Below are 13,190 nucleotides of genomic sequence, written 5' to 3' on the forward strand. Positions count from 1 at the left end.
ATACACACATATACTGTGTATACACACACACACACATATACTGTACATACACACACACACACATATACTGTGTATACACACACACACACACATATACTGTGTGTGTATACACACACACACACATATACTGTGTGTACACACACACACACACACACACACACACACACACACACACCCCCCCAATCAAAACAAATAGCTGGGATGTTTTTCACATGGAACATTTCTAATTGATTTCAGGTAACCAGCTTAAAAAAACAACTACACGTTCCTGTACAAGACAGGTGGGTCAATAGGCGTCAGGGGATGAGATGTACTGCTGTGTAAGTGTAGCAAAGACAGAGAGGCAGTGTTCACTCATGTCTGTAGGAGCCCTTCCATCATGTATCTGGCATGTCAAGATAATCAATGCAAGGGGAGCAGAGAGGCTGCCCGTGATTGAACAGGAGGTCGCCATGGTTTTGCAGTCAATTCTAAGGCCGATTGGATCATGAACTTCAGGGGGAGTCAGGCAAAATGAGGTCATGTGTCCGCTGGCTTTCTGCAGGCATGGTTCTTTTGCAACTAGCTCATTTCATTGGAGCTAATACGGTGCAGCAGTGGTTCTCAAACATTTTCAAGTCAAGTACCCCAACGTTGATGGGTATTTGGCCGCCCACCCCCATCTGAAAATATGTTGTGCCACGGACGCCCATAAGAAAAGATTTGTGTTAAAAACATTCAAACTTATTGTCTCCGCCACGCCAAAGGCATGGGGAGACTATGTTTTGCACCCTGTCCGTCCGTGTGTCCGTGTGTGTGTCCGTCTGTGAACAGCTAATCTCTGGCACCGTTGGCTTGATGCCAAACTGCCAAACTGCCAAACTGTGCACACACACTCCCTGGATGCCAGAGCAGAACATTTTCACATGGGCCTGTTATAGCGCCACCAGGAGGCAGTTATTTCCAAAAAAAAAATTTGACAGTACTCCTACAGATTTGGTCCAAACATCACGCAAATCGGTACACAGTATCTCTATTAAACCAAACAGGTCTTTCAGATGTTTCATATTACATCCTGATCGGCTAAGATTGGCTTCCAAAGTTTGCAGGAGTGCTCCGTTTTGAACCAAATGCCTCAAATCATGAACGTAGTGTGCAATTTCTGTGAAATTTTGCATGCACATTTCCACTAGACCCAAGACAGAAATGCCACTTGAAAATGTTCAAGTCAGCCTCATGGTGGCGCTTTAACAGGCCGATTCGTCTTTTTACCTATAACTGCATCGATCTGTGTAAAACTTTGTATGCGCACTCCCTAGAGGCCAAAGAAAAACCTTTGCCCTGCATTTTTCCCATATGCCTTACCATTACTCCTCCAGATCTTTTACATTCCAGCCTGATTGGCGAATTCAGTTCCCGGACCCCACTTTGAGAACCACTGCAGTACAGTATATGATCGATACCATGAGAATTCACTAAGCCGCAACACAATATATAAATGTGTGACTTCAGATTGGTGACACCTCCCCCCCCCCCCCCCCTTCTTTACCCCCATTCCCTCATCCCCCCCCCCTCTTTTTCTACTCTGTACATATATAGTGTTTTTATATTGTGATGATATTGAATGTTTTGGTGCTATTTTATATGTTTGATGAATTGAATATCTAGGACCCAATGGAAACAAGACCGCACAGACTTTTTGGGTGTCATCCTTTTAGACAAAGTGTTTGACATGCTGTTTATATACGAGTATATACAGTACACGCGCGCAGGGTCACCGAATGAAATAACCGCTCTATTGTTAAGTTAATGTGTGAATTACTTTGAAACTCCAATGGCCAGCGGTCATTATCATCTCAAGACAATAGCCCCACATCACCTCGGACACCACATTATCACATGAAAAAGGCCATTTGAACTGAAGTCTACATTTTTGCTGCCCCCAGCCCCTCCTCCTGGCTATCCTCGGATGGTTACTGGACGGTATACGTCTTTTTTTTCTCGGTACATACATGTATACTTCATGTAGCGTAACACGGTAGAACACAACACTGGATCAGGGGGTTGATTATCTCTAGATGACTATGAAGCCTTTCTTTAAGCTCCTCTACAGGGCGTGTTTATTTTATTTGGGTGTAAACACAGTTAGAAGGCCTGGCTGATGTCTTCTGAGTCTATGAATAATGTATTTTGTCTGGCTGAAATGAATGTATCAAATCGTTAAATGGGATTTGGGGATCAGTAAAACCAAAGCGATTCAAGGACTTTTCAGCCACAGAACCTTGTAACATCAAATATTGTGTTGATTTCATACATCTTTGCTCAAGTAGACTAGCCTTTCTTGTGAAAGCAAAATCAGAGTTAGTGACCTGTAAACTAGTGCACACACACACACACACACACACACACACACACACACAGCTAATCTGCTGGATTCTTTCCCCTGACCAACCTCTCCCGATGTTTCCTCTTTCTATTTCATCCCATGAGCGTTTCCCATCCTTTCATGGTAGATTGAGCTTCACGGGCATTGTCAGCCTCGTTTAAATATTTAACAAGCAAGGGGAAGAAACAAAAGAGCACCAAGTCAACGGGAGAAAAGTACCTTCCTCACAAACCGAAGGTATATTTCCCATGAAATTGTGTGCACTGACGTGGAATAGTCCCTCACCTTTTGTGTCTTCTGTTGCTGTTAGGCCCTTTTAACCAAATGGTGAGAGTTCTCCCCTGGTGATGCTTCAACTTTCACAGCTCTGCAACGGCCTAGCCAAGAATAACTATACCCAGGGGTGTGGACTATAGCTGATTTGCTTTAAAAAAAGAAAAGAAAAGAAAAAAGACCAGCGCTGCATTAGTCTCTACACTGTGGTAAAAGATTCATAGGGCCCTAACTTACACCAGACAGAAATCAGTGCAAAGTGGCGCTAAAAGGGAATGCAGGTGTCATTGCTAGTTTCCAACCAATGCAGAACTTTGTCCTTTTCACGGCCAGCACCAGCACCCACATTGTATAATTATCAAATATTTTCCACTCATCTGCGCACCCATGGATGTGTTGTCTTAAAATTAAGTGCGGTCTGGCGCATTGCTTTCTTTGGCACCGTGAGAAAAGTATAAAAGCGATTCCGCTTAGATCAGCCCTAACGCCAGAACTACACCAGGCTTTTCAAAGCGCGCATTTGCGTGGAATTTACTACACGTTTGGAAAGAACCAACTGATATCAATGATACCGGCTACATCAGGCACGCGGATACGCAAGCCCCGCATATGCAGGCTTTAAAATACGCCTGGATCTAAAAGTGCGTTTTGCGTATATGCGCATGTCTGCGTGTCGCTTTGAAAAGTCAAAACATTTTGAAAAGCAGATCGGCCGTAAGCTGGTCTTAAATCCAGCGCAGTGACAGCGCAGGTATTTCCTTACTATTTAGAGAGCGCATTATTAAGATGCGTGCCTATATAGGCAGGTTTGCAATGAGCAGAAACAATTGGAGCTGAACACACTGTTATGAATAGTCCATGGCCATCTAATGACTTATATGTCCTTGATACGAGATGCATCTGTTGGTGTCCTAATGCATCATGTTCATACAGTATATAGGGTTATTACGTGACCAGAAGAACAGAACATAATAGGGTAAGAATAAGGAACATGACATTCGGAATCTGACAGATGCATCTCATATCAATAATGTACATGATATATTAGGACAACAACAGATGCATCTTGTATCAAGTACATTGACGTCATTAGATGGCCATGGAATATTCATAAAGCACACAATATGTCATAGATCGCCATAGATTGTCTAAATAGGGCCCATGGTCTTTGTTCGTAGCAGCAGTACTTGAAGACTCATCTTTATCTTAGGTTTATGTTTCAAGGTTTGAAGGTAATCTTTATTGTTAAGTCTTGTTTACAGGTCCATACAGTATGTAAGAGTAAACTACATTTTTTGTTTGGCACCTCAGACGTTGAAGCCAGTGGTGAAAGTACTGTACTTAAGTACACCTTTGAGGTATGTTTACTTTACTTTATGGTATGTTTATCTTACTTTTACTCCATTACATCTCTTCAAAATCTTTTTATTAGATTTTTTTTAAATATTCCTCAGGGGGAGTCAGATACTGTATGCTTTTTCGGACAGAAGTGATTGAACATATAACAAGTCATAGGGAAAACAATAACAAATAAAACATACTCTCTCGCCATGCCTTTCGGCCTGGCGGAGACAATAAGCAATAATAAATAAAAGCAGTTAACAAAGACATGGTAAGTATGAATTGAGAAACAAAATAGGGTACAACAACTGGAATTTAGCTGTTTGTTTATGCTGTAAGTGTGTAACTGTGTATTTATGTATGTACCGTGTATGTACAGTATGTATGCAAGTATGTCTGTATATATATGTATGTATGTACCGTATATGTGTATGTATGTACAGTATGTATGTGTGCGTCTATATATACTGTGTGTGTGTGTGTGTGTGTGTGTGTGTGTGTGTGTGTGTGTGTGTGTGTGTGTGTGTGTTGGTGGTCACAAGTTCCTATTCAGTTTAATGTCACAGTGACCATCTAGTGACTCTCAGACTATCCCAGGATGAAAAGGAACTTTAGCCATCAACATGGACATGGACTCACTTTTGACTTTATTCAAAAATCTTTTTAAATAATAATTAAAAACAAATAAAAACGTTGGATATCGGCGAATTGGTGGGGGTTAAATTCAAATGGCAACTTGTTATTGATCAGCTTTTTAATATGTTTCTCAAAGCATTTGCCCACTATGGGTATGACTGGCCGCCAGTCATTTAGACCAGTTACTTTACTCTTTTTCGGCACTGGAATGATATTTGCCGATTTAAAGCATGATGGAATTCAATCCGTAACGACTCCTGATAGCTGCATGAGTTGCGTATGCTCTGAACACCTGGGGCATTACTTAACACCTGCTGCTTCACGTGTGTTGATTGTTTTGGAGGGCAGTTCCAGCCGCCTGTGGCTCGGCTCGCTCAAGCGTGGTCCTACTGTATAGTAAGTCAGTATTTTGGTGAGCTATCGCCGAATCTATTAAGCTCTGTTACCTCTGTCATAACTCAAATAAGTGGCTACTGTGGAGCTTATGAAAGAAGAAAAAAAAACATTAATCTAAGTAAAAAGCTACAATGTCTGAGAGACGCACAAGACAAATCACCTAAGCGTAGCACCATCTAGATCTTAGTCATGGTTATACAGGTTTGAGAGTACTGAGTTACTTACTTGGATGAGGGGGAAAACAAATCTAATGAAAATAATTCATGCAAAGCATTAGTGACATCTTATCAACTGAGGGTTCACTCTCAGTTTTGGATTATTTGCAATTATGGCCTGTGCCCGTGTCGCTTGATTGAAATGTAATTGCGGAAAACCATCTGCGATGGATGCTTATCGTAAGTCCCCAACAAAGACAGCAACACGCACCATGTAATTGAACACTGCCAGATATAAAACAGCAGGAAAGGATGCATACACAACAACACATACAAACACACATAGGATAAAAAGACAGACAAGCTAGAGCAATAGACGCATGTGTCCTTGGGCAAGTCACTCTTACCTGCTAATTTATTGTAAATCACTTTGGATAGGGACATCAGCTATGCCTAAAATGTAATGTAATAAAGAGCAATACATGGTTGCGAGTGTGGATGGAACCTGGAAGCATTCCACCATAAGAAATACATTCCTCTATTCTTTATGACCAGGATATGTGAAATGCTGAGTTGTAAAGACTGATGTAAAATAAAATTGGAAATGTATTAACAAATTCCCACAAATGCTGTAAGTTCTACCCATATTATTAAATGATCTATGTAGATCCTTGTATGCATGCGTATTGTTTGTAGATCCTTGTATGCATGCGTTTAATAGGGAGTAACAAAAAATCCTAAAGGGGGCGTCGTCAACATGTGTCACTTGGTAGCGGCGGCCGTTGTTGGGGTCGGAGGGTACATAAACAGCTTGGAAACAGTGACTTTCTCACTGCCGATATCACTGAAAATAGCCGATCTGCAGGCAGTGCTTGTAGATCAGCTATTTTTGGAGAACAGATTTAATGTGCAGATTACCAATCTCTTTAAAAAAAAAACACTGCATCTACATTGTTAATAAGTGTTCTTGAATCTTGAAACAGTGTAAATTATAAGCCATTAGTCCATACCTGTGGGGGGATATGCGCACAGGATCTGGCAACCACGGAGCCAGCGAACACAAAAACGCTAATAAAGAGCTGACATTTGGGGAAATTAAAAAACGGGCTTCGCTGTTCCGTGCACATGGTAATGGTGAATGGCTGTGTGCAAATTCAGATCAATTGCTCCAGCCACTGAGGAGAACCGGGCAGAAGAGATTTGGGCTCACCACCCTCACAGAGCTTTGGCAAATTATAGGAGGATTGGCAAACCAAAAATGACTCCTTCAGAGTGACCCAGGCCAGGTTCTAAACCAACGACTACAGCATACAGATGCAAAACAGATTCTCTAGAAACAACAATTTACAAGTGAAATATCTATACTACAATCCGCAAACTGGCTGTACCAGGGAACAGGGAACAGACACAGTTGCATGTTAGGTTTCGCTTTTGGTTTGCATGATGCAGTTAGGTTTCGCTTTCGGTTTGCATGCTGCAGTTAGGTTTCGCTTTCGTTTTGCGCGTTGCCAAATCATGTGCGAGAAACAAGCACCGGTGTTGCAAGGAACGTCTACACGCTCTTCTGTCTCTGTCTCCGATGTGCGGGCCAGGCTACTAGACGGGAGGGCCGCGTAGCGGCCCGACCTTCTAGTAATATACAAATGAAACACAATTTAGACGTGAAGCCAGACAGGGTAACAATGGCCAGTTTTCAGTCATTTGTAATTAAAACACAGTGAGTCAGGTAGGCAGGCTGTATGTAAATGTTGAGCAGCTAACAGCCTGAGCTACTATGTTTGATTGATTGATATAATACTTTATTTAGAAGTTTAAATACAAGGTCAACTAAATAGGATTAAAAAGCCCATGAAAGCTTAATGGCTTGTTTCAAATGGGGTCCTTTTGTACTCAATTATAGTGTCATTAAATGACAGACAGATATACACTGTTGATGTGGAGATGACCACATTACCTATCTCTAAAAAAAAACACCCAATCTACAAGAATTCACTATGGAAGCTATTAAATGTATAATAGCTTGTTCCTTCAATAAGGTACTGGATCAGGTATAGTCATGTAAGTGGTGGTAGCAATTCGAAATAATCTTCTGTCCATTCTGTGTGTTCATACGGGCTAACGCTGTTTTTCCTCATTGTTCAGCTTGTCCTTGTATGGTATGTTGAGCGTGAGGTTCTTTCTATCCATCCCAGTTAAGTTTACAAACACAGACCTATCATCTACCGTCAACTCTCTAGTCTCTGTTTACTCTCTGACCCCTGTCGCCGCTGCAGCCTCAAAAGAGGACGTGGAGACCCTTTGGTGACGACACGTTGGCACACCCTATATATGTACAGTATGTACAAGTACATGCATGTATGCCTGCCTATGCATATGTTTCTTAATGATTGAATGGCTTTTCCCTTTGACACGCAGAGGAGTAGAACATTTGCAATGATATCTGCCGGCAGTGCCTCTGTGATGTCCTAAGAGCAAACAGATATTTCACAAACATGCTTGTGAACTGCATTTAGAAGTATGAAAGCATTACAGTGATGGAAGTGTTGGAAAAATGGCTCCATCTCCTGGACAAGTCAAAGCAAGGCTGCAACAATTAATTATTGTGTTAATGTAGTGCTAATGAAAAACTAGTCCATGGTCTAGGAGGAAAATAGAAAATAACTATGTACATAGTGTCGTGGACTTGCAGAGAAAGACTGGACAGAAAAGCTGCCCATGTAATCCCTCCTTGCAAATCCTATTTTGTTTAGATTTTTTTGCTTAGTTTTTTGCTCATGGCCGATCTCACTGTCTCCGTTTGACTGTCTGCCTGACTTTCTCTCCCTCTCTGTTTCACACACACACACACACACACACACATTGGGTACCAAATCCTGAACAACGCTGTTTGACACCCTTGCAATACATCGTCAGCGCAATAACCGCAGCAACGCCGGACAAGCTGATGGCACTGTGTTTTCGGCTTGTTAATGTGTGTGTATATTAGGGGTGTCACAATATATTGTGTCACGAAATGTATTGCAACATTAGATGGTGACGATGTATCTACTGTATGTGATCACAATGTCAAAGTTACCGGAGTGCATGGTGTGTGATATGAAATGTAAGCTTACCATAAACACAGTAATCAATGTTTAGTTATCATCACTGTCTGTCTTCCACTCTACTCGAGGGCTTTAGGCGAAAAACAAAACTGACTAGTCACAGCTGATGCTAGGTGACCTACTTTACTGTTACAGTGTGTTGCATCAAAAGGCAATATATAATATGTTGCATTTCTACTATACTTTTGGTTGGTAAAGTTGAGATGATAACATGACACACACACACACACACACACATTATGTTTTCCAATGGCACAGCAGTCTTTTTTGCATAATGAAGAAAACAAGGACAGATCGTTATTGTGCTCTTTAAGCGGGTCCCTCTTTTCCCCTCAAATGAATTGGTTTAACAAGCACTTTGTGAGGGCCTGTGTGCCAAGAAGCAGTGAGCTACAGCTGTTCCACAATGTCTCTGCCACAGCCTAAATTAAGCTGAATCGCTGGAAGCAAAAGTGCTCCCCGAGTTGGTTCACAACAGCCAAATATCACGCAAAGCAACTCACTGTAACCATCCAGACTTTTCCTGTTTCTTATGTAATTTCCATTATTTGACATACAGTACGTGCATGTTTTGAGTATTTCTCTCCTTGTTGATTTGTGATGTAATTTGGTGGTTTAAGTTGCTCCCCAAGTTCTCATGTGCAACTAAACTAAACTAGACATAGAGCACCGAAGTCTGACGTAATTTACGCATCCTACCTGGGTCACATTTTTTCCCCCATTCTGAATTCCCATAGACTTGCTTAATATCGCGTCAAATAAGAACTGTGTTAGGGGCGCGGTGGCGCAGTTGGTAGCGCTGTCGCCTCACAGCTAGAAGGTCTTGGGTCCGATTCCCGCCGGGGACCCAATGTTATTCTCCATAAGAGAAATTACTTCCGAGAACCAGGGGATGAACGAGTGACGTCAGGTCTTCTGTTCTCTATTGCATTGTCAAATTGAAATAGCTACTGTGCATCAATATTTTACACACTATAAGTTTATCACTTTATTGACGATTACCCCATTAATAAAGAATGGAGTCTTATTATTTGAATTAAAGGACTGCTCATTATATCTAGGAGCCATATTGAATATTGTTTCCCCCGTAGTCCTCACATGCTGTTGTGTTAACCCATTCAATCCGGGAACGCATCTACAAATGTCTTCTAATTTATTTACTCTTTAAACCGTATATTGCTATTGCCGTATATAGTGGTTCTCAAACTTTTTCATGTCAAGGACCCCCAAAACTATAGGAATTTGGTCGCGGACCCCCATTTAAAAATATTTTGTTACAGGGATCCCCCAGAAGCAAAGATTTGAGTTACAAATGTTCGCTTTAAAATTATATATATTCAAAGATTTACACACATTTTCATGATTTTTCAAAGATAGCAGATCTACAAGCTCATAGCTATGAGCTTGTATAACTGCTATTTTTGAATAGCCAAAGTATAAAATAATGGCTATGGCTAAAATCTAAAATGACACACAAAAGATGCGTTCCCAATTTGAATGGGTTAAAGCATCAGGGAAAGTGCAGACACATCATCGTGATTGTGCTCCAGAGATCCTTGCAGGGATCGAGGGGAGAGAGATTGGCTCCAGAAGGAAAAGCGGCATGACTGAAACGAAAGGAAACTTGCTCCTGGAGCCAGTTGGCCATTCAAGAAACAGAGGTTTATTTCCTCCAACAAAAAAAAACTCACTTGAACTCCATTCGGCTATCAGTGACAGTCAGTGTCAGGCAAAGCAGAAGCACGGCTGTTCACCTTGAAGGGTCCCTCGGAGATTGGCCTCTCTGGAGCTAACTGATATGGACCGGGGCCCAATTTCCTTTTGGCTAATTAGCTGGCCACGGTATCAGTGCCAGCCCTTATCGCCCGCCCCCCCCCCCCGCCTATGTGTTTTCACTCTCGTACTCCCAACAGCCATGTGTTTTCACTCTCGTTTCTCTGCACCAAGGCCACAGAATGACATCTTGCCCCTGAGTGTATGAGATGACAGGCTTTTCTCTTTGTATTCAGTTGTTACCATGGACTGCAGGGGCACTCAAACCATACACGTGTAAACTATCTATTGGTTAGTAATAGTATGTCTACTACATGAGCACAATGTGCAACAATTAGACAGTAGTATAGTAAAATGCAAATAATCACCTTTAGGATAAACTGTACGCACACCGTATTCTGTAAAGAGGGAACAAGTCATTTATATGAATATTTGGACAGATATGGCCTTTTAAGTAATTTACGTAATTCAGGCTATGCCATTACATTTACTGTGTATGTGTATGCGTGCGTGTGTACACATACAGTGGTGATTTAAAGTTTATCTATTAGGATTTTATATAATTTCTACGTAAATATGACCTAAAACTATACTTACTAACTTATATACATTACATGTGAGTGGCAGAAGTATGTCAATCTCTAAGATTAGAATTAAATTACAGTCTGGCCACAGACGAACCCTCCATCGGCTTCTTCAGTCATCTAAATTTTCCATACTTCTGGCCAGCTACTTGCTTTCCGCACCAGCATCTTTCATTAGCACATCCACGTAGGTACTGTAGGTGTGTGACGTCCTCTTGATTGATTCTGGTTCAGATGCTGGTTCAGAGAGTACAAGTTTTTTGGCAGGGAATTCCCGGCTAGTCTCATTCTGCTGACTGCTATCTTCTCTGATACATTTGGTGGCGCCCTGTACAGATGCTTGTTGGTAATGTGTTCATCCTGTTTGATGTTCAGTTAGCTTTTCAATCACAAATAAACAACCCAGGTCAACAAAAGGCCCTGTACCTCTGGTATGAGAAATTAACTCACAAGTTAACTCAAAAAGGTGGGCAGGACAACAAAGGGGTTCAACACACAATAGGTCCAACATGTCCAAGTAATTCCTGTACAGTAGAAACTTCTCTATTCGAACCCTCAGTGATCCGAACTTACGTTCAAATGAACAGGTCACACATCTAAAATGAGGTCCACACAAATGTACTGCACATGTGCATTGAAAACCAGGGGCTGCCATAAGCATCTTAGGGCGGCGGGCCCGTTTTCAAGAATAGAAAAACAAGGATTAAAGATTCCAAGTCTACTGTATATCCATATTTTCAGACTTCAACTTAACTACATTATGTGCACGTTCAATACCACGGACAGCTCAACATGGGTGTACTCATGGATGAATCATCATGTGCGGGGTGGGTTGAGAGACCCATCATGGTGGGGAGAGGGGTCAACACATTTATATATTAATGCATACATTAATTTATTCATTATTCAATGAGGTACTGGTCAAATGTATTTACCCTCTACCGACCTGTTCCGTGACAGCAATCTTGCATGGTTGTGACAATATCGCTTTGACAAAATCTGTCCTCACCACAGACTCACAAGGTGAAAACAATAGCTGCCACTCTATCATGGCTGGTAATAAACAAACTATGGTAATTATGTACCATTCCATTTCTATGTGATCCACATAGAAATGGTGTGGATCCTATGTGGATCTCGGACTTCTGACTCCAAATCTGACTGGACATGAATGAATATAACCAGTAATATTTCCATATAGTAGGGATATCTGTACAGATAATCAACAGTAAAGTGTATCAACAATAAGGTTACAATGAATGGAGTAAATACTATACTATACACAAGTGTTGCGCGGGCTGACCCGTTGGACCAAGTATAGACCCTGGCTGGACATGAGTCAACATAGTACATACGGTAGGATTTAAGTGGTTAAATCCTAATCCTAAATGCACCATTGTTGTCAAACTGCTGCACACTCCCAGCACACAGACAATAAAGGGCATACGGGTAATTTCACACACCGTTATGATTTTATTCAGGAATGGCATTGGACCGGTAGTAGTTGACGTTGATTTCATCGGGGGATAACAAAAAAGGTGATGGTGTGGAAGCTCAACAGTGCTCAACTGTACTATGTATATTACTGTTGCCCGAATGTTTAAAACTCTAGATCTTTCGATGTGAAATCAAATAGTTTGTAAATCAGGACAATTAACTGAAGTTCACCCACTTTTCCTTTTGGGCTTTTCTGCCTGGAGATGGACAGGAAACAGGGAGAGACAGATGGGGAGAGACATGCAGTAAAGATCGTCGGGAACGCGGGACTCGGACGGTCGGATCCCCACTGGCCCTTTTCAACTCGCCGTCCAGCATTTTTTTATCACTAGTGCAGTGGTTCCCCACCAGCGGTCCGGGGACCACCAGTGGTCCTTGAGGGGGTTCCAGGTGGTCCGCAGCTAAATGATGGAGAGTTGGTAACCAAATGGACACTTATAGATCTTTAACTCTTGAGAGTGTAAAGTGTTATGCTCATTTTACGCTCTCAAGAGTTAAATTATTGTTAAACATCTGCATTACTTAATTAATTAATTGTTATTTTGATCGTTTGCCTGTTGTCTCTCCTAATGGTACCTACCAACATCAATACAGCATGGAATTGTGGACAAAATCTTATCCAACGATAACAAAATATTCAAAGTCTTGGGTCTGAGAGTCTAAATCTCATCAAATGGTGGATCCGTGGCTCAAATGCTGAATAAATAATGGACCGTGATATGAAAAGGGTTGAAAACCACTGCACTAGTGGGTCTGCTTTGTAGCCTGCGTTTCTCTGTGGCAGAGGCAAACTATCGCTCTTACTTACACCATCTGGGTTAAGAGAGGTGAGGATCCTCCTGCCTCATAAGGCTAAAAGCAACAAAATGGCATTCTCACAATGAGCCGCGGCAGCTGTTCCCTGCACTGCCATGTTTCATGATGGCGAGAGAAATGGAAGGCAAGGTGCATGAAGGAATGCACCTGGCAAAATCCAGACTCCTTAATGTCTTCTTAATGCGTTTATTTTGGAACATTTGGCTCTGGGGCATCACGGGGTGACACATGTACACAATAACGGCCGACT

Source organism: Gymnoscopelus braueri (assembly GCF_963280865.1).
Source record: "Gymnoscopelus braueri genome assembly, chromosome: 20".
Classification (NCBI taxonomy): domain Eukaryota; kingdom Metazoa; phylum Chordata; class Actinopteri; order Myctophiformes; family Myctophidae; genus Gymnoscopelus; species Gymnoscopelus braueri.